This window comes from Pelecanus crispus, chromosome 4 (genome assembly GCF_030463565.1).
Source record: "Pelecanus crispus isolate bPelCri1 chromosome 4, bPelCri1.pri, whole genome shotgun sequence".
In the NCBI taxonomy this organism is placed as follows: Eukaryota; Metazoa; Chordata; class Aves; order Pelecaniformes; family Pelecanidae; genus Pelecanus; species Pelecanus crispus.
This window is the reverse complement of record NC_134646.1, coordinates 29,710,273-29,733,242: the sequence shown is the minus strand read 5'-3', so window position 1 is coordinate 29,733,242 and position 22,970 is coordinate 29,710,273. Positions and strand designations below refer to the sequence as shown.

Below are 22,970 nucleotides of genomic sequence, written 5' to 3'. Positions count from 1 at the left end.
CATCACCCAAAATTGAGAACTTTATCATGTCGTGGTCGCTAAGCCCGAGACGGCCTCCGACCTCGACATTTCCCACAAGCCCTTCTCTGTTGGTAAACAGCAGGTCAAGCGGGGCACCTCCCCTGGTAGGCTCGCTTACCAGCTGCATTAGAAAGTTATCCCCCACATGCTCTAGGAACTTCCAAGACTGCTGCCTCTCTGCTGTGTGGTATTTCCAGCAGATGTCTGGCAAGTTGAAGTCCCCCATGAGAACAAGGGCTAGCGATTGCGACACTTCTGCCAGCCGCTTATAGAATGCCTCATCTACCTCTACCTCCTGGTTGGGTGGTCTATAGCAGACTCCCAACAGGACATCCGCCTTTCCAGCCTTCCCCCTCATCCTTACCCATAAGCATTCCACCTTGTCATCACCACTGTCAAGCTCTATGCAGTCGAAACACTCCCTAACATACAGAGCCACCCCACCGCCTTTCCTACCCTGCCTATCCCTTCTGAAGAGCTTATAGCCCTCCAGTGCAGCACTCCAGTCATGAGAGTCGTCCCACCACGTTTCCGTGATGGCGACTATGTCATAGCCATCCTGCTGCACAAGGGCCTCCAGCTCCTCCTGTTTGTTGCCCATGCTACGTGCATTGCTGTACATGCACTTAAGCTGGGCTGTCGATTTTGCCCCCAATGTTGCCATGCCGCCCCTGGGCTCCTTACTAGCGGGCCTGTTTATATCCCCTTCCCCCTTCAAACCTAGTTTAAAGCCCTCTCAATGAGTCCCGCCAACTCTTGGGCGAGAATCCTTTTCCCCCTTGGAGACAGCCGATCTCCATCAGCCGCCAGCAGGCCCGGTGCCGTGTAGACCTCCCTGTGATCGAAGAACCCAAAATTCCAGCGATGGCACCAGCCTCTGAGCCACCTGTTAATCAGGTGAGTTTTCCCATTCCTTTCAGTGTTCCTTGCTGCCACTGACGGGATAGAGGAAAACACAACCTGTGCTCCCGATCCTGCGAGCAATCGCCCCAGCGCCATGAGGTCCCTCTTCATTGGCCTAGGACTTCTCTCTGCAATCTCGTCACTGCCCACCTGTATAACCAGCAGTGGGTAATAATCGGAGGGCCTCACGAGGTCAGGCAGTTTCCTCGTAATGTCCCTAACCCGGGCCCCAGGGAGGCAGCAGACTTCCCTGTGGGATGGGTCCGGGCGGCAGATCGGGCCCTCAGTTCCCCGCAGGAGGGAATCCCCCACCACAATCACCCTCCTTTTTTTCTTAACAGGGGCAGTCGTAATCCATGGGGGTGACTGACTGACCCTCGGCAACCCCCTGGCTGGACCTTCCCCTTCACCTCCCTCCCGGCTTGCCTGGCCCTCAACTCCCAGAGCCCCGTATCTGTTGTGTAGGGGCAGCTGGGGAGGTGAGGGAGGCCGGGAGGGGATTCGCCTGCCTCCCCGGGCAGGGACCGGTTTCCATTCCCCCCCGTCTCCTGGATCCCCTCCTTCTGCTTGCCGGCAAGAGGGCAGGGGATCCTCTGCTCCTTGTGGGGCCTCCGCCTGCTGCCCTGGCCCCAGGGACGGCAGGGTGCGGCTCCACCAGTCTATCTCCCGCTCGCACTCCCTGATGCTCCTCAGCCTTTCCACCTCCTCCTTCAGCTCTGCCACCAGGCTGAGCAGATCATCCACCTGCTCACACCGAAGACATCTGCCGTCCCCGCTGCCGTCTGGCACAAGCGACAGGCCCAGGCACTCCCTGCAGCCAGTGACCTGGACGGCCGCGTGTCTGTGCGGGAGCTCCGTCTGGGTCGCCGCATTCCTTTTGGCGGCGGCTTTCGGGCGGGTGGTGACCATGGCTGCCAGGTGTTCTCCTGGGAGGACGGTGACCACTGCCTGGGTTCCCCTTTGGAACTTGGAGGGGGGGACACTCAGCCTTTTCCTGCGCGCCCTGACTGCACGAACTGACACGCAAACTGACGCGCCACGCCCTCCTGACGCGCCACGCCCTGTTTGCCCGTCCTGTTCGCCGCGCTCCAGGAGTGGAGATGCCCAAGGGATGCTGGCAGGCGGGGAGTGGGATGAGCAGAGCAGGGAGAGTTGACTTTGGTCCTGAATGTCACCAACTCGGTTACGTCCAGGATCTATACATGCTGCTGAGAGCCCTTTCTTTGTGGGTCAGCTTTTGGCCCTTTTTTTGGAAGGTTATTCCCGGAAGTCAACAAAATAAAGTGCCACTCCTCAGGAGAAACCAGAGACCTGGTCTCCATCCCTCAGCCCATACCCTTCCCCTACAGCCCCATGAGAGGAGTCTCTGCTTCCCTTGCATGAGGGTTCAAGATTTTACTCCCGCAGCTGTGGAAAAGCAAGCCTGGGGCCCCAAAAGGACAAGATGTACCTTCAGACCTGCAGAGGGTCCTCCTGCTTCACGTCTCCTTAAGCCTCCCTTACCCTTGCTCCTGGGCCAGGGGCTTCCTCGCCCCAGCCATGGTCCTGGGGGCAGGTGCTGCCCAGTGGGTGCCTGAGGTGCCCAGATTCAGGCTTTCGAGCCACAAATGCCTGAGCAATCACCAGGCTACAGTCACCTTCAGAGCCATAAATGCTGAGGAACAGCATAAAGACATCTGCAACAATCAGCAAAAAGCCAAGGGCTGAAAAGTTGAACCATCTGCAGCTCTTCTCCATCACCGAGAGACACACGCCTCCCACCAGCAGAATGACAGTGCTGGGCAGATAATGCACCATAGCTTTGACGTCGTCCCAGCACGCAGCCCAGCTGTTGGGCACCTTGCTCCCCAAACTCCACACTGAGCTACCATAAACAGACGGGGCTCCTCCACACACACCATCTCATCTGTGCAGTCCTGGAAAAGACCCCTCCTGTCCAGGGAAGGAATGCCAAGAAATGGCAAATAGTGACATTTGATGAATTCAGGGAAAAAATGAAGCGTCGTCCTGTTGTGTTGGAGTCTGGCAGGGCCACCCCCACACTGTCCACTGGCACGGCTGCAGCCCCAGCATACAATCGTAGAATCATTTAGGTTGGAAAACACCTTTAAGATCATCCAGTCCAAACACTAACATAACACTACCAAGTCCACCACTAAACCAATTAAGGGTAGAGTAATAATTAATTTCATGTTTCCTAGCTTGGTGGCTGGATTGTTTTTCAATTAAAGTAAAACTAGGAATCATTAAAGTTGGAAAGGACCTCTAAGATCACCAGTCCAACCGTCAACCCAACACCACCATGCATCAGTCTGATCCCTCAGCTCTGAGGCTGGGCTCTTGAGCATACAGACAAGTGGATGTCTCGGGATATGAAAAAGCCTTGCTGAAAGTATAAACCAAAGCAAAATGATGCCTCACTGAACCAGTCCCATTGCCCTTCCCACATCTTGTCCCTGTAGGGCTTCTGGTGGATGCTGCTGTGATCCGGACGTGGCCCCATGAGAAATCAGTGTCCCTCGGTGGAAGACAGAGACAAATGTCTACATGGAGAAAAGACATGAGAGATTTTCTGTAGGCCTGTTGTGTTGCAGCTGATGGTCCTCTGGCCTCCTGGGATTTGCTCGAGGAGGTGAAGTGGGCTATCCAGCAAATTTGTTTCTCCTCACTTCACATAGTGGTGCACACTTTATCATGGGAGGAAGAAAACATGAATAAAACAACATAAGAGTTGCAGCCTCAGTAGAAATAATTTAATTACAGCTCTGAACTGTTTTTTGCACAGAAATTTTAAGTCAGAGCTGAATTTTGCCCAGCAAGCTACGTGAAGTAGGTAGTTAATAAAAACCCCCTTATTCTTCAACAAGGGGTAAAGGATGAAAAATTATTTGCACTCTACGTCTTCCTGAACATTGCGTGCAGGTTGTTGAGGGGGCCAAGTACATTACATTCCTTCAGTCAGTCAGTCAGGTTTGCTCATTGCAGCTTTAGGAGGAAACTTTGGCTGCAGCTCATGCCCCGGCCGCCCCGACATCCTCCACGGGAGGCGAGCTTTCCCTCTAGCAGAGGGGTAAGGCCCACACTCTTTTAAACCACTGCTCTAATTGTGCGCAGTTACGCGTTGTACGCAAAAATGCTCTAATTGCCAAGTGACGGGATGCTTTTTACCTGTCATTTTGCCCATGAAACATTTGCCTCGCTGCAAGTGCCCGTTGGAGAAATAAGAAACACCGCTCCAGCCACGACCTGCAGCGACTCCCCAAGCGCCTGTCGCACCGTGTGACCATCAGGCCTCTGGACTTTATTGCTATTAACTCTCTGCTCAGAGAGATCGAAGCAGACTATTTTGTTCCCAGCAGATTTTGAAAGGAGCAAAAGCTGTTCCTGACAAGGATAGCGGTGGACACGTGTAGTCTGGAGTGGGTTTTTTTGGTAGGATTCCCGCCTCCATGAGTTTAATCAGTTGAGATGTCTTTTTTTTTTTCTTTTTTTCTCTGCTTTTCATTGCTTACAGATGCAAAGACTGACCGAGAAGAAAAATGGTCTGGCTGGGATAGCCCTAGAAACAGCTCCAAAATACCACTTGAGCTAAGTGCGTTTCAGCGCATTTCCAAAGAAGCTGCATATCCGTTCTTTACAGCAGATACTTGTTTAAAAAACACGTGCAACTTCAGGCTGGGAACGGCATGTTCGAGAGGTAAAAGGCTTTTTTCGCCCCAACTCTTTAAGTGTGAGAGGGTGTGGGGTTTTTTAAGTCACTCCTCGCTATGGTCAAGTTTGGGCATTTTTTTTCTCCCCATTTGATAGGTGAAGATAAAGCAAAGCAAAACGGGTCAAATTTTCTTATTCAATAAATACACTGAAGCCAACAGAACTACTCCAAGGGAGAAATTAGATCCATATCCCTCTCCCTAGGCTGCTAACGGATACCAAGAAACATGCATTGTAGAGCAAGCTGCATTTGACAGAGGCATGCGTAACAGAAAGCCGTTGATTTGGAAGCCAAAAGATCCTGCGGTCTGTCAAAATGTGGCAGGACTACGGGAGGGCACTGGGTCAATTAGGAGGCTTGTAGGTCAAGATAGCTGAGCACAACCCAGCTGAGCTGGGGAGGATCCGGTAAATGTGCCTTGTGCTCCGGGAGGGAAGACGGTACTGCTGTTTCAGCAGGACTGCTCCTGGGTTTATTGAGCCTGGTGATTACAACAGGCTGTCATTAGGGCAGTAAAGTTTTAAAAAAAAAAAAAAAAGAGAAGGAAAGAATTGAGAAGTGTACCACACCTATGACAGGAAGCATTTTAAAAATGCATGCTTCTCTCACATTCATACATGCAGGTCAGATATGCACGAGTTGTCTCTTTCTTATCTTCAGCACAGTAGCACAGTCGGAAAAGAAAAGAAAGAAAAAAATCCCAAGTCAGTGTAAAACTCCTGCTCGTGGGTTTGGGGTTGTTCTGGATTTTTGTTTTTATTTTTTTTTTTCTTTTTTCATTTTACCCACCCAATTAGCCAGGTTTGCAGCTGCTAACTCATGCAAAGGGAAGAGAGGGCTGTGCTCCTGCTCAAACCAGGAGCCGGTGCGGCAGGGTCCTGCCAAAACCAGCCACCTGCTTTTTCCGGCCGCGACAGGCGCACGGGCACGGGAGGCATCTGAGCCATGCAAAGGAGGGTCACCTCACCCAGCGCAACGCAAATACCGGAGAAAAGTACTGAGAGAGAGAGGCCCGGCCGAGCCCTGTCGATGCCGTGCCCTGGTTAGGCAGAACAAGAGGGTGCAGAGGATGGAGGCGTCTCTGCAGGTGCTCGAAGAGCGGTTCAGGGAGGAGACAGCACTTTGCACCCGCTAAAAGGTTGAGCGTGCTCATTCCTGGAAATGTCAGCTGGATGTGCCACACCAGGGGAGAAAGCAACCCTAGGCTTTAATAAATACACAGTCTTAGAAGAGTTTCAAACACGGATTAAAGCCCGCTGGAACTCAAGCAAGTGCTGTGAAAGCACAGAAAATCTGGCAAAATTGAGACAGACCTTGACTGTTCTTTGCGTCATTTACCCTTCCAAAAAGAGACAGAGACTGAGCCTATTTGCACAGGTTTATGCTGCACGAGACGCCGCTGAAGTCAGTTCTGCGGAAGCAAACACAAAGACCTTTATCTAGAAAACCCACGTATTTTCCTACGGGATAGGGCTAGCCAGGCCAGCACCTTTCTGGGGGCTGCGGAGAGCAAGCTGCCTGCCATGGCTGCAGGAGTGACACTCTGCCACCAGAGCAGAGCTATTTTGGCAAGTTGTAAGGGCAACCTTTTATCTCCAGTCTGCTTCTGAAATGTTTCACAGAAATTAAAGCAAAACCAAAACCCAGAGAATAACCTGCGATGTGAAAAGCAAATTACTCAGCGATGACCTGAACTTCCTAGAAATCACTCTGATCTGCACCGAGCGTGCCGGATTCGGCATCTTGCTAAAGCCCTTTCTCAGCAGCCTGCCTTCCCCGCGCAGCTGGGGATTCGGCTTCTCCTGGGTACCGCTGATGAGCACGGCGCCTGCAGAGCCCCTCCTGCCACCCCTGGGGTGCAGGACACATCCGCGGGTGGGAGAGGGTCTGGCCGGGAAGCTAACGCTCTCCTAAAATCACCCCCGTGACCCCGCAACGCCTCCCGGGCAGGCCGGAGTAGAGCAGCCCAGAGGCCGCTCCGGTTTGCACGGCGGGGACGGTGCCGTGGCGGGGATGCCGCCGTGGCGGGGATGCCGGCGGGCCAGTCCGGCGCTCGGGCCCGCGGGACGGTGTTTCGGCCGCGTGAAACCCCAGCACGGGTTCCCACGGAGGGGTTTCGCACGGTTTTGCGTGCTCCTGCTCCTGCTCCCTGCGGCCGGCCGGCTGAGGAGCCTCCAGCTCCTCCGGCCAAGGCGGGCGTCGAGCGGTGTGGGGCGGCGGGGCCCCCGCTTCGGCGTGTCTCCCGCGGAGAGCAAGAAACCCCGAGTTTGGGAGGGGTGTGAGGAGCCCCGCTCGCTCGGGACGCGCGGGCAGCCACAGGGTTGCGGGGTTTGCAGGCACGTGGGAGCCGGCCCGGGGGGGGATTTTGGCGCTGATTTTTCTTTTTTTTTTGCCTGGCTTTTCTTTTACGTCGCCACCCGGCTACCGAGCGGCGACACCGGTGCCCCCCAGCCCCCACCGGGGGAAAGCAGCCCGAGGAAGCAGCCGCGGCCCCCGCAAGGCGCCCGGCCCCGCGGGGACGGCAGCCGGGCTCCCGCGGCCGGGGGGAAGAGCCGCCGGCCCCCCGGGGGGGATTCGGGAGGGGGGGGTGCCGCGGGTGGCGGGGGCTGCCCCGCGCCGCCCCACCGCCCCACGGCAAAACGCTGCGCAGCGAGAGGCGAAAGCAGAAAATGCGGGGGGGGGGGGGAGAGGGGAAAAGAGGGGGGAAAGCCCCCAAAAGGCCAAAAAGCGGCAGCAGCCGGAAGCGAAGCCCCTGGCGGGGCCGGGCGGCGGGAGGGGGCGGCTCCGCAGCCGCTGCACGCGGGGGGGGGGCGCCCGGCGCGCGCCGCCTGCGGGGGGGGGGGGGGGGGGGAAGGTTGGGGGGGGGGGGGTGTGCTCCGCGCGCGGGGCGGCGCGGCGCGCGGGGCGGGCGCCGACGTCAGGGCGCCGCGTGCATATTGATGCGGGGGCCCGGCCGCTTTCGTCAAGGAGCAGAAGGAAGCAAGATGGCGGCCCTGTAGGAGCGGGGAGCGCGGCGCCCGGCTGTGCGTGCTGGATGTCGGCAAGGCTGAGGGACGCGGCAGAGGTCAGAGCGGGCCCCCCGCGCCGGCCGCCTTCCCCCCCGCCCCCCGGGGGGGTTGGCGGGGCCGCGCCGCGCCCCTGGGTGTCGGCGGGGGGTGGGCGCCGCCGCGGCTCCCCCAACATGGCTGACTGACAGAGGCGGCGGGGGGCGCCGCGGGCCCCCGCCGCCCCCTCCCCTCCCCTCCCCGCCGGGCCGGCCCCCAACTTTGCCTCGCCGCGCCTTTGTCTGCGGCGGCGGGGGGACGGGGGCGGCGGCGGGGGGCACCCCGCCGCCCCTGAGCCCCCGCCGGCCGGCCGGCGGCTGCCCCGCTCCGCCCTCCCCTCCCGCCGCGCCGCGGGCCGGGGACCGGCCTTCCCGCCCCGGCGTCCCGGGCCGCCCCCAGCAGAGCCCCGCGGAGCGCGGCCGGGGGGGCCGGGGCGGCGGCGGGCCCCGGCTTTGTGCCGCTCCCCGGCTCCGGGAGGACACAAAGGCGGGCGCAGCCCCGGGGGGAGCGGGCGGGGGGCTCGCGGAGTTTGGGGAGGGCGGGGGGAGGAAGCGAAACCCGGTCCTGGGGGGCGAGGGAGAAGTGCGTGCGTGCGGGTGTGTGTGTGTGTGTGGGGGGGGGGGGCTCGTTGCGAGGCCTTCCTTTTTCTGTGCAATCTACACGCGCGTTTTTGTCCGCGTTGCTAAATCCTGCCGTCGGGGCCACTTGCACAATGTGGCCACGGGAAAAAAAAAAAAAAAAAAAGAAAGAAGTTACCTTCTCGTGCATGTTCCCCTAAAATAAGGCTTTCGGCGAGGGCAGGCTTGTTCCCCGCCAGATGACAGACAAGAGCAACAACCTTAGCACGTTTCTGAGTCGGACGCGCGGCACCGTACGCTCGCATCGCGGCGTTTATTGGCGTTCAATCGCCCCTTTAGACGCTAGCAGTCATTTTCGTGCCCTCAGTTTAAAAGGAGGCTTTTCGGCTCGCGGTTTGAGTCTTGGAAATTTAGCAGACCCTTTTCTGCTAAGTAATTTTCCTTTTCAGAGAGGGAGGTGAAGGGAGAAGTGATGTGGTCTAGCGTGCTTCCATCGCAATGTTGCAACCAAAGATCTCATCACAAGATTTGTTTTCCATGATGAGCGGCATGCAAATGTGCAGGCTTTGAGCAGTGATCAGCAGCTCTGAATATCAGTTCAGCATTTTTTTTTTGTTTGTTTGTTTCTTTCTTTCTTTTTTTGAATGTGAAGTTTAGGAGTTTCAGAGATGAGGGGATACTGTCCCTAGTGAAAGCAGGTCAGTGGGTGTTGTTTGTCGGCTAATGAGGCCATTCTATTTGCATGTTAATGGCAGGTTGACTTACTGCAGCAGGGGGTGAATGTTGTAACATGTATATTCACTTGTGTATCTGCATGTGTATTCCACCTCGGCACTTTCTCTGGAGGTTGTGAAGTGCAAAACGGGACTGTGGTTGCCAATGATGTTCAGCAGGGAGATGTTAATTGTCAAGAGCTGTGTATAAACTCGAGTTAGAGTGGGATCTGACTGAATAAAAGGTGGGAAAAACAACACCGTGGTACATGCAGTGTCCTCTTAAGAGATACCTTCGGCATGGCAGGCTGACCGTAGATTGTAAATCTATTCTTTCTCTTATCTTTTGGGAGTTAGACAAATTTCCTTAAGTGGTGTGTGATGAACCTATTGGTTCCTTTTACCAGTAGCCAGGGAAAATGAGGTTTCTTTGAGCTCTTAGGGCTGCTTGCCCCTCAGCTACTGTTACACTTCCCAAAACTTCTTTCATTCTTGGTGGGTTTTTTCTTTTCCTGGTCACCTCACAGTTAATTTCTTGCACCCCTCCAAATAAAGGTAAGCCTCTGCAGTTTCTATATAGATTACCATTTGTATATCATCGCTAAAGGTCCGTGACTAACAATGGTCGGGTAGCAGTTTTTAATAGAATGTTGTACAGAAACACTGCTTCTTTCAGCTCTCTCTCTCTCAAACACATGGCACTTTGGTTGGTGCTGTCCTTTGAAGCTTCAGTTCTCACTTGCTAAATATCTGATTTTTTTTTTTTTTTTTTCAAAAGACTCAAATAAAACTGGATACAAACACCGATACTATTTTGCTGCATCTGTGTTAAAACAGTTTGGTATCTTTCTTTTCCTGCTCCCAAATCATAGTCTTTCTATTATATTTAAGTCCCTTGTGTTTTGAAAACATTGGTAAATCTAGCAAGTCAAGAACTTCTGGTCTGCCAGATCTGCTGCTGTTAACACTTTGAAAGAATGTATGCATCTTGGATTTTATCCTGCAGAAAAATAACAATTTGGAACCACTGTAAATAAACCACTGTTGGGCAATATTTTGTCTCTTTTCCTCAGTGTCATGGAAAGCGTAGTGTGAATACTGCCAGTGAAGTCAGAAAACATTTAAATCTAGCAAACAGCATGTAGGGAGGAGGAAAAAAGGGAGGGCAAAGATGTGAAAAATAACAGTGCTTAGGTGGTGGGACTAAACTGCTGTTTACATGAAATGAAGAACTCAAAAGTCATCTTTCAGTGGAAACAGTTGTTTCGTTTTGGGAAGCGACATCAAAAAGCTTTGTGAACGCATTCAGGGAACCTCAGAAAGTGATTTTGTATTGCCAATTTCAGAACTAATTATTAACAAACCTTCAAAAGAAGAAAAGGTTGAATGGGAGACACTGAGGCTCCCAAATTTGCCAAACTATCACTGCTCGTAGTAAGGCTTTTAACGAGGACTTTGGCATTGTGCTGATTCCTGGCTTTTAGCCAGGGAAACTGGTATTGTTTTGATATAGTGCGCATGGTCCTAGACTTTGGCATGTCAACATTGTTTAAAGAACAAGAAACGTGTGCCCGCTGAGGAGTTATTATGACGGACAGATTTCCAAGGTCTCTTGTTGGCACCAGTGCTGTGCTGGGTAACAGAAATAGGAGGTTGTAAATGTTTTGGTTTCTGTGTGCAGAATTGGGAGACCCTGTGGTTGCTGCTGGAACAGGGATTTCAGCTGCTGGAGTTGGAAGGGACCGTTCCCTCTTGCCCTGAGCACTTCAGGTGCTGCTGGCACTCAGTCTCCCATACGGTTCCTTTAAATACTAGCAACAGCCAGACAGGCCTAAAGAAGAAGGGGGGAAAAAAACCCACCCAAACCCACAAACAAACAAAAAAATGCCTCACCATGTTTTGGAACAAATCTGCTGCTCAGGTGTTGAAAAACATGAAGTTTGGGCTGGACTAATGTTACCAACCCTGTTTGGGATTACAGGGAGAGCTTCATTTGTAAGTTACTTGCATGGGCAGTAGAGTGTTTTTTCTCAGAGTGTGCCTAAGCAGTGACTTTAAATCCCTTGCTCTGTTTCGTTCCAAGTGGAAGATGTGTCTCGTGTTGCTACAGGAGCCAAATAAGGTCCTCTTTAAAAAATTGTCCATTTTTCAAGGTGGAATTTCAGATGAGCTGTCCAATTTGGCTTGTCACAGTGAATGACCTTTCTACCTCTCTCACTTGACTGCCACACAGTAGCTCTAAGCATGGTAGCAGCATCTGTAAGACAGCTTCACAATTGGACCCTGAAAGTGGTAGAGCAAATTTGCCAAGTTTCAAGTAGAGTTGGTGGTTATCTTGGAAACTGTGCTGGAGAACACAGCCACAAATGATTTTGCCAAATAATATACAGTATTTATTTAGTCCAGCTCTCTTATTGCTGTTAAGGCAGTCAGCCAGCAGCAGTGAGTGTTGTGACATCATTTTGAAAGGCAATGTGCTGGTTCTGAAATGGAGTGGGATGTACTATGATTCATTATTAAAAAAAAAAAAAAAGCTGTAGTCTGAACAGAGATAAAGCATATGACTGCATCATGGCTGAAAGCCAAAAAGGGAATTATATGAATCAATCACACTTGTAGCATTATTCCAATCCCATACTCCATAAGGCAGTGAATACCTTCTTACTCATTCTGCAGGAAAAATACCCTTTTGAACACTGAACAAGTAACTAGTAACAAGTTGCCATAGTTTGGTTGTTACACTTTCAGATCGTCACTGCTTGCATGTTCAATTTGCATAGCTCGTCCCAATATCCTAGATAATAAAATGTTACAAATGGAAAGTACCATGAGTAATCAACTTCTCAGTCACCCATTGAAAAGAAGTCACTTCTGCCTTCTCTTAGGGTAGACAAGTCTCTTTTAAAAAAAAAAAACCCAACAAAAAAAAAACCAACCAAAAAAATACCCCAAAACCTGAAAAAAACCCCAACCCACCCATTTTCCCAAGGAATTGCTCAGTGGGTGGAGGCAGAGGTGGTGGGGTTAAGGAATACAATTCTGAACCTCCAGCATCAGCTGGACTAATCCTAAGGACAGCTGATGACTGACCCAAAAAGGTTGTTTGGATTAAAATACTGGGAATGTGCCTCACATCATGTAGCAGGGAGTAACAGAAGGAAGGTAGAAGAAAACAAGGTTTGAGAAACAGGAAGAACAGCTAACTAATTTCACCCCCATATCTCACACTGTTCTTGAAAAGCAGGAAAAAAAAAATATGCCCTGCCTTATAAGAGGATCAGAAAGAGTGTTCTACCAGTTGTTCATAGTAAAGGGTTTTAAATCTGGGCACAATTTAAAGAAAGTTGGTAAGCTTTGAAAAACACTTTAACAATTAAAAGTCATAAAGATTTAGATTCCTGTCTGTCTTTTCAAGCAGGCCTGTTCATCTCTGTCAAACACCGTCCAGAAAGCTGAATCATCTTACCAACCTGAACAAAAGTCAGGCTGTCCTTCAAAAACAAAGTTTTCTGTGGAGGTGTGGATTCCAAGTTGGAGTGTTGTTGCCTTGTAGCATATATATGGCAAGAAACCCCAATAGGATTATTCTTACAAATAAATAAAGACTTGCAGTACTGAGGCTTCAGTTTGACCTAATTCTTGGTGTGTGTGGGTTTTTTAGCTCTTATTAAAAACAAAAAAAAAAAAAGAAAAAGGCAGCATTTCTGTTGCAGTGTGCAAAGGAATAGGCTTGTTCTATGCTCAAGTTCAGCAAGAAAGGAAAATTCAGCATTTTAATCCTAATCAAGTACAGCGTATCTTTTAAGATAGTTTCAAAGAAGTAGCAAAGAAGTGCGCAGGTGAGTGGTTAGATAGCTAAGATAACCAGGACTAGCTAAATAACAAAGTATCCCTTGGAAGCGTCTCCCATGGGTACAGGGCAGTAGACTTGGCACTTTCTGATTAATTACTATGATGCAATTTAGACAATGTGAAATATCTTCACGTGTTCTACAGCATTACCTCTAACCTCAAAAGTATTCCACGTGGGTTCCCAGCATATGAATATTGGTTTCAGCAGGTGTATGCACGGGGGAGGAGAAGTTTCCAGGTTTAAGTTTAATTTTTCACAGACATATAAAGAGGATAATGACTTCTGCATTCTTTACTCTACATGAGCTACCCTATCCTTAAACTTACGTTTCAATGGCTAAAATTTAAGCAACTTCTCTGCTTAATCTCCTTTCCAATAATGCATAAAGCAGTCCAAGCTTTGTCTTCCAATGTCCTGGCATGAGCTGCTTTAAGTCACATCGTGTTGGAAACGGATTTGGCTCCATTGCAGTAATACCCCGGCTTACCAAGTGGGTAGACGTTTAGGTCAGGACGATGACTCTCCATGTGGTTGCACGCACGTGGTTAGAGTGTTTACAAACAGCGTCCCAGCATCCTCGGCAGCTGCCTTGACGCAGCCAGCGAGGACAGAGTTCTAGGAATGTCCCTGGTCCTCACGGGTGGCGGAGGAGGGGGAAAGAAAGAAAAAATGCGGAGTTTAAGAAAACATAGCGTGGCTTGGGTTTTGGCTGAGCTTTCCGCATCTGCGTTGCGTTCTAGGTCGTTGGTTCCTTTGTCAGATGCCACTGTTTTTTTTCCCCCCACTCGAGCGCAATCTGGGCTGTGTCGACACGTTTGACTGGAACGGGCTGACCCTAAGTATGAGACGGGGGTTAAGGGAATTGTTGCAAAGGTTTCAGATGAATTCCCTGCCCACCCTCCCCTTCTAAAAAACGTATAAGGAATTCAATCCCCAAAAGCTTTCGTGACAAAACAGCTCTTTGCAATACAAGAATCCCACTGTAAATGGTTATATATTTTTTCCTTAATTGGGTATGACTCACTGCCTGTTAGAATACTAGAACAATTCCCTTTTTAAAAACAAAAAAGAAATCATGAATCCTACTAACTTTATAAGTAAAATCAAATAGCTGAAAGTCTTTATTACTTAATGAGACATGTTGACACAAAGAGGCGTTGCTGTTATGAAAGCTAATACCACTGCAAGGCAAGTTTTGGATCCCCATTAGACACAAGAAGCTTGGTGGAGATTTCTGCATTTGCTCAACCAAACAAATAATGCCACCAATCTGTTGGTGGTTGGGGTTTTTTTTGTGTTTTTTTGTTTTTTTTTTTTTTAAAAAGCTGGGTTGGGGGAGAGAAGTGGTGGTGATTATTGGGGTTGTCTTGCCAAGATGGTTTCAGGAAGCACAGATGAAAATAGCTGGTCAGAAGCACCCAACTGACAACATGTTTCATGCCCTCCCCTGTGGACCTAAACCAAAGCTGTCAGACAGGTTCTGGTCTCCAGAGACATTTGAAGCCTATTCTGTGTGTGCACTGTGGGACCTTATTGGCAGAGGTTCTGCGCCTCATCCAGAAACATTATTTTCTAGTCCCATGCACATTTTTCAGACTTTCTCATGCAGTTTTGTGGCAAGCGCTCAGGATGGTGTGCAAAGCACATCACTTGCTTTACAAAATGAATCCTAAGAGCTGTTTTTTCTCCTAGGGAGGAAGCAGTTGGTACAAGTGTCTCTTCCATATTCTGAATTTGTCTAGATGAGTCGTGGTATTCACCATCATACAACAGAGTACGAAGGCCAGTCCACAGATCTTGTTATACACATGATTTCTGCTATTAGTTGTATGTTCACATCGGTTGCTTCCATTTTATGTTAATGACAATCACTGTATTTTTGTTATTACGCTCCAGTGGTTTCTTTCTCACCTGTCTTCTCATCTGCGAGACACAATTATTTGGGTCACATCCAGAACCTGGTTCTGTTTCACTAGGCTCTTCACCTCCTTTTGTTTTCTTTTCTGACTTCTTTTTGACCCAAAGTTCCCATTACTCTTGCAGCAGCTGGGTAGCAGAAGGTAGCAAGCAAGAATAAAGAATATGCGAGAGAATACGTGACAGCCATTTCTGAGTTTGCACTGACTATTTGTTCCTTCTCTTGCCACTTTTAGTGCTGTTAGATCAAAGGGTAAACGTTAACCCTGGGCCTGATGCTGACTGGAGAGTTTTGCCCTCAACTTCAGTGTCCTTTCATAACTTTCCATATTCGTCCCTTAGCGTGAGAGACAGCAACTGTTCGTGCAGCACTCACCCCTATTTCGTGTCCCTGATACTTTTTTCATCTTTGTTTAATCTGTTTGTTCTTTCAGTGCTACTTCACTTATGTTTGAAGTCGCATACTTTGAAGTTATACAATTTTCATACTTGCCAAAGGACACAAAACTCTTTCAGCTCTTATGTAAGCAAAAAGGAGAAAAGAATGATTGCATATTTCCTCTTGTGTGCAAGTAGCATTACTGTCCTGCTCATGGTAAAATGAGGAAAATGAATTGTTGCAGTAAAGCAGGAGTTGCTTCCCTTCCCCCAAAGTTACTAAAGTTCACAGAAGTGAGATATTTCCTTGAAGCTTGAAGTGCACGTATAGCTTAATAAAAGGAATGCAGTTTATCCCTGAAAGAGAGCATATGAAAGCTGGAAAATACATTGGACTCGCCTTTCCCTGGGATTTGGAGAAGTGGGTGTGTGTGTGTATGTATTACAGATCTTAACATATTTTCTTTTCAAATGACCAACTTTTTGTTCCCACTGCACTCCTTTGCTTGCTTGTCTGTCTGATTTCAAGTCTGTCTCCCCCAAAAAGGTCGGAAGTATTACTAAAATGGCAACAGTAAAAATCAAAAACATGAAAGCTGAGCAACTGAAAAGGGTCAGATTTAACACTTATTTAACTCATATAACCAGTAGACATTTTTGGGGAAAGAAAACCTATGCTAGTGAGTATCCATTCCACACATACTCAGTTTGTGAGTGTACACATCACATACCGAGGAGCAAATGAAAATACTGACCAAATAGGGTAAAGCACTCTTGATATTTACAAACATGAAAAATGCACAAAACAGAAAAATACAGCCTTTCAGTTCTGTGTTGTTTTGATGGGACTCTCCATACTTTCAACAGAACATTTGTTCTCTTTTAAATAAGTTTGGACCTGTACTTTTCTGCTTTCCTGTAATTCTTAATGCAGAGAAGAAGCTTTTTGTAGGTGTGAGAAAGTAGTAGGAGAAAATAAGAATTGTGCTGATATATTTTCTTTCTATTACTATGTGTAGTGCCTGAGAAGTGAGAGACCAGGTAGAAAAACACAGATTTCTATGTATTTTTCCACTGTGCCTATGTTGTGCAGTTGACAATACATTAGGTATAGGTGGCTTCCCCCTCCCCCCCCCAGGTACTGTCAGCTGACTTGTGATCCTGCAGACTGATGGCAGCCCTTGCCATTTTCACAAAGCCATATTCATTTTCCTTGGGCTGACAGAGCTGTAACAGTCTGCCTATGTAGAGACACTTGCAGGAGTAAGGCATCTAGTCAGTCACATAATTTGTAGCAAATGAAAAAAAAAGAGAAGTAGTTTTGGGGGTATTTTTTCTTCTTTGAGGGGGGAGGGAGAGGAAATGGATGGAAAGACTTAGAGGCAGGTATAGAAGCTAAAAACTAATTTTTAGGGTTTTTTTTTTTTAAAAACTTTTCAAAGCAGTTGCAAGTTAACATGTTTTTTGCTATAAAATATAAAATCTAGCTGATAGATTGGAAAGAAGTTTTGCCTCTGGAAGAGTGAGTCTGTAACTACCTACTGAATAGCTGCTTTTTCTTGAAACAACTGCTACTAGCTGGTTGGAGATACTTTGTTAGACAAGCTGGAGCATGAGTCTAATTCAGGATGGCAACTCTGATGCTTCTAAATATAAGGAGAGTGGATAGAGTGAAATTAATTATTGCATGTTAGCAGGCACGTCATATCCCAGCCACGAAACAGAATCCCACTGTGCTTGGGGCTGTACAAACATAAGCCATTTTTGTTCTGTATATTTAATTCAGTAAAGGAGACAGAGGGGTCTGGCAGCGTGCAAGGGGCCCAAGCGCTAGCAACTCTTGTTTATAACGCAAAGCAGAGTCAGGCAGCTCCCTTCCAAAAAACTAAATATTTGCAGTAAATACAGCGAAGCTGCTATTGCTACCTGCTCTGTGTGTGTGTTAAAAGGAGTTCCTAACCAGCATTGCTGCAGTCTTTTCCCTAGGGTGCTAATATTAACGAGCAGGCAAAATACGCACAGAGTAAGAGAAAGGGTACGAAATTAATAAGCAACAACCGAGAGCCAAAGCACACACAGATCACACAACGTGGTACAGACCCTGCTGGAGCCATTCATTTCAGTGCCTTTTTTTTTTTTTTAAACCCTAAAAGACATACAGGAAAGCTGTGGTGTAGCTGGGAACTGAACCCATATCTCCTAAGCCCCAGTGCTTTACCCATGATACCCTCCTTCCTGCTCATTCAGAGGTTTACAGATAGTTTTCTCTGCTTACTAAGATAACAGAAGTATCAATTTTAAGAAACAGAAACTAGACTGAGAAACAAGTAACTTTTCACTTTTTCTCAGAAGTTGGTTTTCAGTAGCATTTTCTGTTGATTGGCAACACGTTCTTTTTTTGCTGCAGAAGCCTTCGGACCTTGAAACGAGCAGAGCTCATCCAAAATAACCCAGCGAATTAAATAGTCTTTATCTCCTCTAGTGAAGAGGATGGCTTTTTGCACGCTGCTTTGACTGCAGCACTGTTGAAACCCTCCACTCCAAGTGAGAAAGGGTGCAGGAAAGGATGTTATCTAAGTTTTACTAGCACTGCAGATGTCTCCATGCACCTCCAAACAAATAAGCAAAATCTCACAATGAGCTAATTATAATTAAAATTAGTATGTTGTGTCGGTTAATTGCAGTGTGTGAAACTGAGTTGTGTAATGTCATTTCAATAAGTAGGTACTCCAATAACTCCCATTAACCTTTAATACCCTTGATCCTTCTATTCATTCAGGCAAGATTTCCCACAGCCTGCAAACCGTTCCCGTACATCAGCTCCAACCTACCACACGATTCCCGTTTTGATCTGGTTTATCAATTAAAGGTTCGTCAGGGTTCATGAACCCTCAAGCTGATGTCATACTTGGTAGCAGAGCTCAAAGGAGAAAAAAAAAAAAAACCCCAACCAAGCTCAAAAAGAACTTTAATTTGTCATCAGAAATCTCTCCGCTGGAGACGGGATGCCCAAACCTGTGCAGGTGACACGACCTTAGCAGCATGCATAGCTTTCTGTGCAACAGTCACCTGTTATCTCCTAGACCTGAATCGGAAATGGTAAATTTTAATGTTGTCTCTCTCTGGTCTTTTGGAGTTCCTTTGTCGTGGGTAGTCATAGCTCAGCCTGCCTGGTTTGGTACGTAGTGTGTTTAACCGAGAACCTACCCTAAGTAACTTCAGCACATTCACAGACTCGTGATACAATCCATGATGAAATGCGTTTGGAAATAAAATCCGATGGGTAATTTAGCTCATGCAACATCTCTGGATGCTGACAGAGGCAGTTGACCGTGAAGGACAGATGGATTTTTTTTTTTTTCCCCCCCTGCCACATTTAGAGATCCGATAGCGCTGCAAACTACTTTGGAAAAAGATGGAGCGGGAGCATCCGGACTTGCTTCCCCCAGTTGCTCCTCTCCCCAGGGCAGTTTGGAGGTTCAGCCAGCCGAGCCCCCACGTGGCTTGCGCGCACGTGGCCGCGCTGTTTACAAACACCCTCCCGGGAGTCCCCGAGGCGCCGCGCAACCGGCGAGAGGGTGCCACGCTGCAGGGCCCAGCTCCCTTCGTGCGGCTTGCGAGAGCCCCTGTTTTTCACCCGTGTCCGCGGCTGCTCGTAGCGATCGTGGCCAAAGGCAGGGCTGCGACGGGCTGGCGGAGTCTGCTAGCTCGTTCGGGTTTGTTCATTTTACATTTAAGCAATATTCAGGCCAGGGGTTTAGAGCAAGGTCGTCCACGGTGAGTCAAAAATAGAAACTTTATTGCTCGATAGAGTAGTAGCGCTGGAGAGCGCTGGCTAGACATGCACGCAACAGCGAGGAAGGTACTTGTCTGCTTTCCAGAGATGCTGTTAGGGAATTGGGTAACATTTACAGTAGGGCAGGATTTCAGAAAGCCTGTGGAAATGAATGGACACATTTTTCTTATTTCCCGCTAACAAACCGCAGACCACTTTTTGTCCACGTTTAAAAGATGGGTCTCAACGAAACGTAAGTAGCTTGGAGCAGCTAGTATTTGAAACCACGGTTGCATTATCACTCCGAGAAGACTGCCTTGGTTTTGCTTTGTTTTAGCAGGCCATTGGCATACAGCAAGAAAGAGGTTTGAACAGCTGGTGTTGCTGCATTAAATGGCCTCCCATAGCTGAGGCACAAAAAGACAAAGCATGCTTCTTTCCAGCCACTCAGCTAAAATTGTATTGACTTACTTTTCGCTGCTCTCCTCACGAGTTCAGAGTTCAAGGACTCATATCTACTGTACCTTGAGTTCAGATAACAAGATACAACTACACAGAGGGAAACAAACAGAAAAGTTGGAGTTCTTCAGAGACGAGCATTTTTCTGTACTTGTTCCCCTGTTTTGTTTCGGGGCGTGCACTGTTTATTTTTCTCCTTTTGTTTTACTCTCCCTCCCGGTGCCTCCTCCCGCTTACCCTCTGCTGCGTGCACACCCTCCTCCAGCCGCCTCTCTGGCTTGCCTGGCCGAGAAGTGCAGACTCAGCAGGGACGGGTAACACTTTAACTCTTTGTCCTATTCTCAGCTCTCCCAGCAAAGGTCAAAGCAAATGAGACTTACAGCTGCACTTGAAACAGAGCCGGTACAGGAGGGAGGGATGGTGACCACAGGCTGTTCCCCAGCTCCCGGTTTGGTTGTTTTTTTTTTTCCTTGTTTTTTTTCCTTGACACATATAAAGAGCGTGGCCAGGGTGAGATGAAAGTTTCCATAGGATTTGGGTGGCTGTATCTGCTAATTTCTCGTTAAGAGGAAATGAAAGACTTATGACTTTTGTTTGTACTGGCCGTATCTAGCTTCATGCAACCTCTACCGATAAACAGAAATAATTTAGGAGTTACTTCCTCAAATGCCTGAAACGTGGTCTTTATTTCACCAGTGCAAAGCCAGCAAAACGCTATTACAGACACGAAGTCTCAGTTATCTGTCTTTGAAGCCATTTTGGAAACTTTGGCAACGTGCCCTTATACAATTCTTTTTCCTAATAGCCATAGTTTTGCATTGTGTTGTGGGACCGCACTGGCTCCAATTTCAGTGACTTAGGGCAGAAATGAGTTTTATTTTTCTTGAGAACAATTCAGCGCTGCCATTTGCTTACGGCTGAGAGAAGGAACCTGCCCGGACACCATCAACATTAGCGCACGTCCACGCGTGCCACGTACAGGAAAAAGGTTCCCGTCTGCCCTTCAAATAAGCCGCCGCGGCGCGTCAGAGGGCTGCGAGGGGCGCGCACGCCGGCGCGAGAGCTGGTGCTAGTTGGCTTAGCGACGTCGACGCTGGCGCCAAGGTTTACCTCTCCGCTCGGCGCTCCAGGTCACGCTGGTGTCTCGCCACGTGCTTACGCGCACATGGCAGCAGTGTTTACAAACATGACCCCAGAACTCTTACGGGCAGTTATGAAAGAGCCAGCGAATGCCGCATCCCGCGCGCGAGGGTGACCTAGATCGCCAGGGCTGGGAGCGAATAGCGAGGCGCTCGTACCAAATGCAGGCTCTGAGAGCACATCAGGCATTCGAGACAGATGATTTTGCTCCCAAACTGTTTTGAAATATCATTGCCGCCATGAGAGAGTTTTCCACCGTAAACTAAAAATAGCTACTATTAACTAGCAGGAGTGGCGGGTAAGTGATTCAGCAACTCGGGGATAGAAGTGACTGTGTTCTTCGGCACCGTAAGTCTGTTTCTGCATTGAACTGACTCAGAAAGTACATAAAATTTTCAAAGCGGGAAGGAACTGCAAAGCTGGCTTACTTTGGCTAAAAGAAAAGAACACTGCATGATCGTGTGGTTCCTGATTGACAGTTCCTTTCTTATTCCTTTATTAACTCTTGCACTCAGGCACTAATGAATGCTTTGTGGGCAGGTTGTGACCATCCATTTAGGAAAAAGATGCCTTAGCAGTTTCAAATCATATACCTCCATCTACAAAATACGAATACCACTCTACGACTGACTTGATTTTTTTGACATGGGCCTTAAGAAAAAAATGCATAGCTGAAACACCCCTTTAGCAAACCAGGTGTTGTATGCTCAACTGTCAAATGTCCACATTCTATCTTGATATATCTTTTTTAAAAATCACTTTTGGACACAGTAGATGTCTACTTTAAAAAAAAAAAAAAAGAAAAAAAAGAAGTTTCCCTTCCTTACCCTTGAAGTTCTTCAAAGAAGTTTGTATTGTATGCCAAATTACTCTAAAGCAGTTTCCTTCCTAGAAGTTAGCAGTTTATTGTAAAATGGAAGTACGTGGTCAGACGATTAGTTTTTGACAGATTCTAGCGTTCTTGAAGTTTTCTCAGAAATACGTGTATGTGGAGGAAGACAGGCTATATAACTGTGACTGGGTGCCAAAGATAAACAGAGCTTTCTTGAAAAAGCTGCTAAACTAGCAAAAATAACCTATGCTTGTTAATAAATCACTTCATTTTTACTTTTGGAATCAAAAGAATTTAATCCAAGCTTTGCAAAAGCCTACTGAATGGTGAAGGTTTTTTTTTTTTCCCCCTCCCCAAATAGAAAGATTGACCTTTCAGAAGCAGACGAGATGGTAGAAAGATGGTAGTTCTATTTTATATTAGTTACTATGAACCATCTCCATGTTTGTAAATACCATAATGACAAAGCCCTTAGGAAAGATACGCTACGAGCTTCTCTGTGCCTCTTCTCTTATGCGGTTCAATCCCATTACTGAATAAAACTTGTAAGTATAAAGCTAGTCCATAGTCTTCACCTTTTCCATCCATACCCATGGCAGCTCTGCATTAGAGTTGTCAAAGCTCCTGCAGAGTTTTTTCACTATGTGAACAAAATAAAACAAGAGAGGCTGACACTTGTCCACTCTGGCCTGGTCACTAATTTATTTCATGTGGCTAGGTAGCTCTAACCTGAGCAGGTGAAGTGCTCTGCAGGTCAGCCCCTGACCCATTGCTGGTTTTGCCCAGTCTCACAGATGATTTTTTAATGTTGCCTTTGGAATGTGAGCAAATGCGCTTGTGTCAGTTATTGATGTCTTTTCACTGCTGAATGTTCATTACAATGTTCATTACACTGTATATAATAGACCTAGAAATAAGAATGGAAGTACTGAAAACAGGTCACTGCTGTGTTCCTATTTTAAGAGTTCTTTGTGGCATTTCTCCTGCCTGAGGAAAGCAAATCCACCTTACTGTGAAACTGTCCAAGTATGGGCAGACTGGGAGCAAGGAGAACTAGATAGAGCCTTACTATAAAATCTTCTCAAAACATATATAACTTTTTTCCTGGGTACATCACTGTAGATCTTCTGCAGTCTTTCTCCAGAAGTCCTGAAGCGCTTTTTAAAATGTTCTGAACCAGAAAGTACTGAGGTTTAGAAGGACTGGTTTATTAGTATTTATGATGTCTGTGGGCTTTGCCAGTACATTTAACTTAACCAGTGTAAGATCAATACAGATACACAAATGATGTGTCTGGTGCATCTTTGACTCAGAGAATCTTCTTCTTGTTACCATTTATGATATTTTCTTACATTATACGAAGAGCTTCTTTTAGTTGCCCAATAGAGAGAATATAAGGAAAGAAATGTTGCTTATGATGATTATTTTATTCAGTGCTTTTAGTTGGGGGCACGATGGAAGTGAATAGTGTAAGACTACCATTGTATGCTACAGGGTGAATACCGCCATTGTGTCAGTTTAGATGAGTATCTCAAAATAAATATAGACTCTGTCATGGGTTTGTCCTCTAGGTAAAAAAGTAATGGAAATCTTGTTTAACAAGTTCAGCGAAAGGCACACCTAAGGTTTAATTATGTCTTCAGAT

General features: G+C 47.8%; 1 protein-coding gene across 1 annotated transcript in view; it reads left to right on the top strand.

Moving 5' to 3' along the window:
• The first annotated feature begins 7,672 nt into the window (after positions 1-7,672).
• TET2 (tet methylcytosine dioxygenase 2) overlaps positions 7,673-22,970 on the top strand; it is a 72,171-nt gene continuing 56,873 nt past the window's right edge. The window contains exon 1 of the mRNA XM_075708925.1: positions 7,673-7,700. The gene's annotated coding sequence lies outside the window, so the exon portion shown is untranslated. The remainder of the gene's footprint in view (positions 7,701-22,970) is intronic.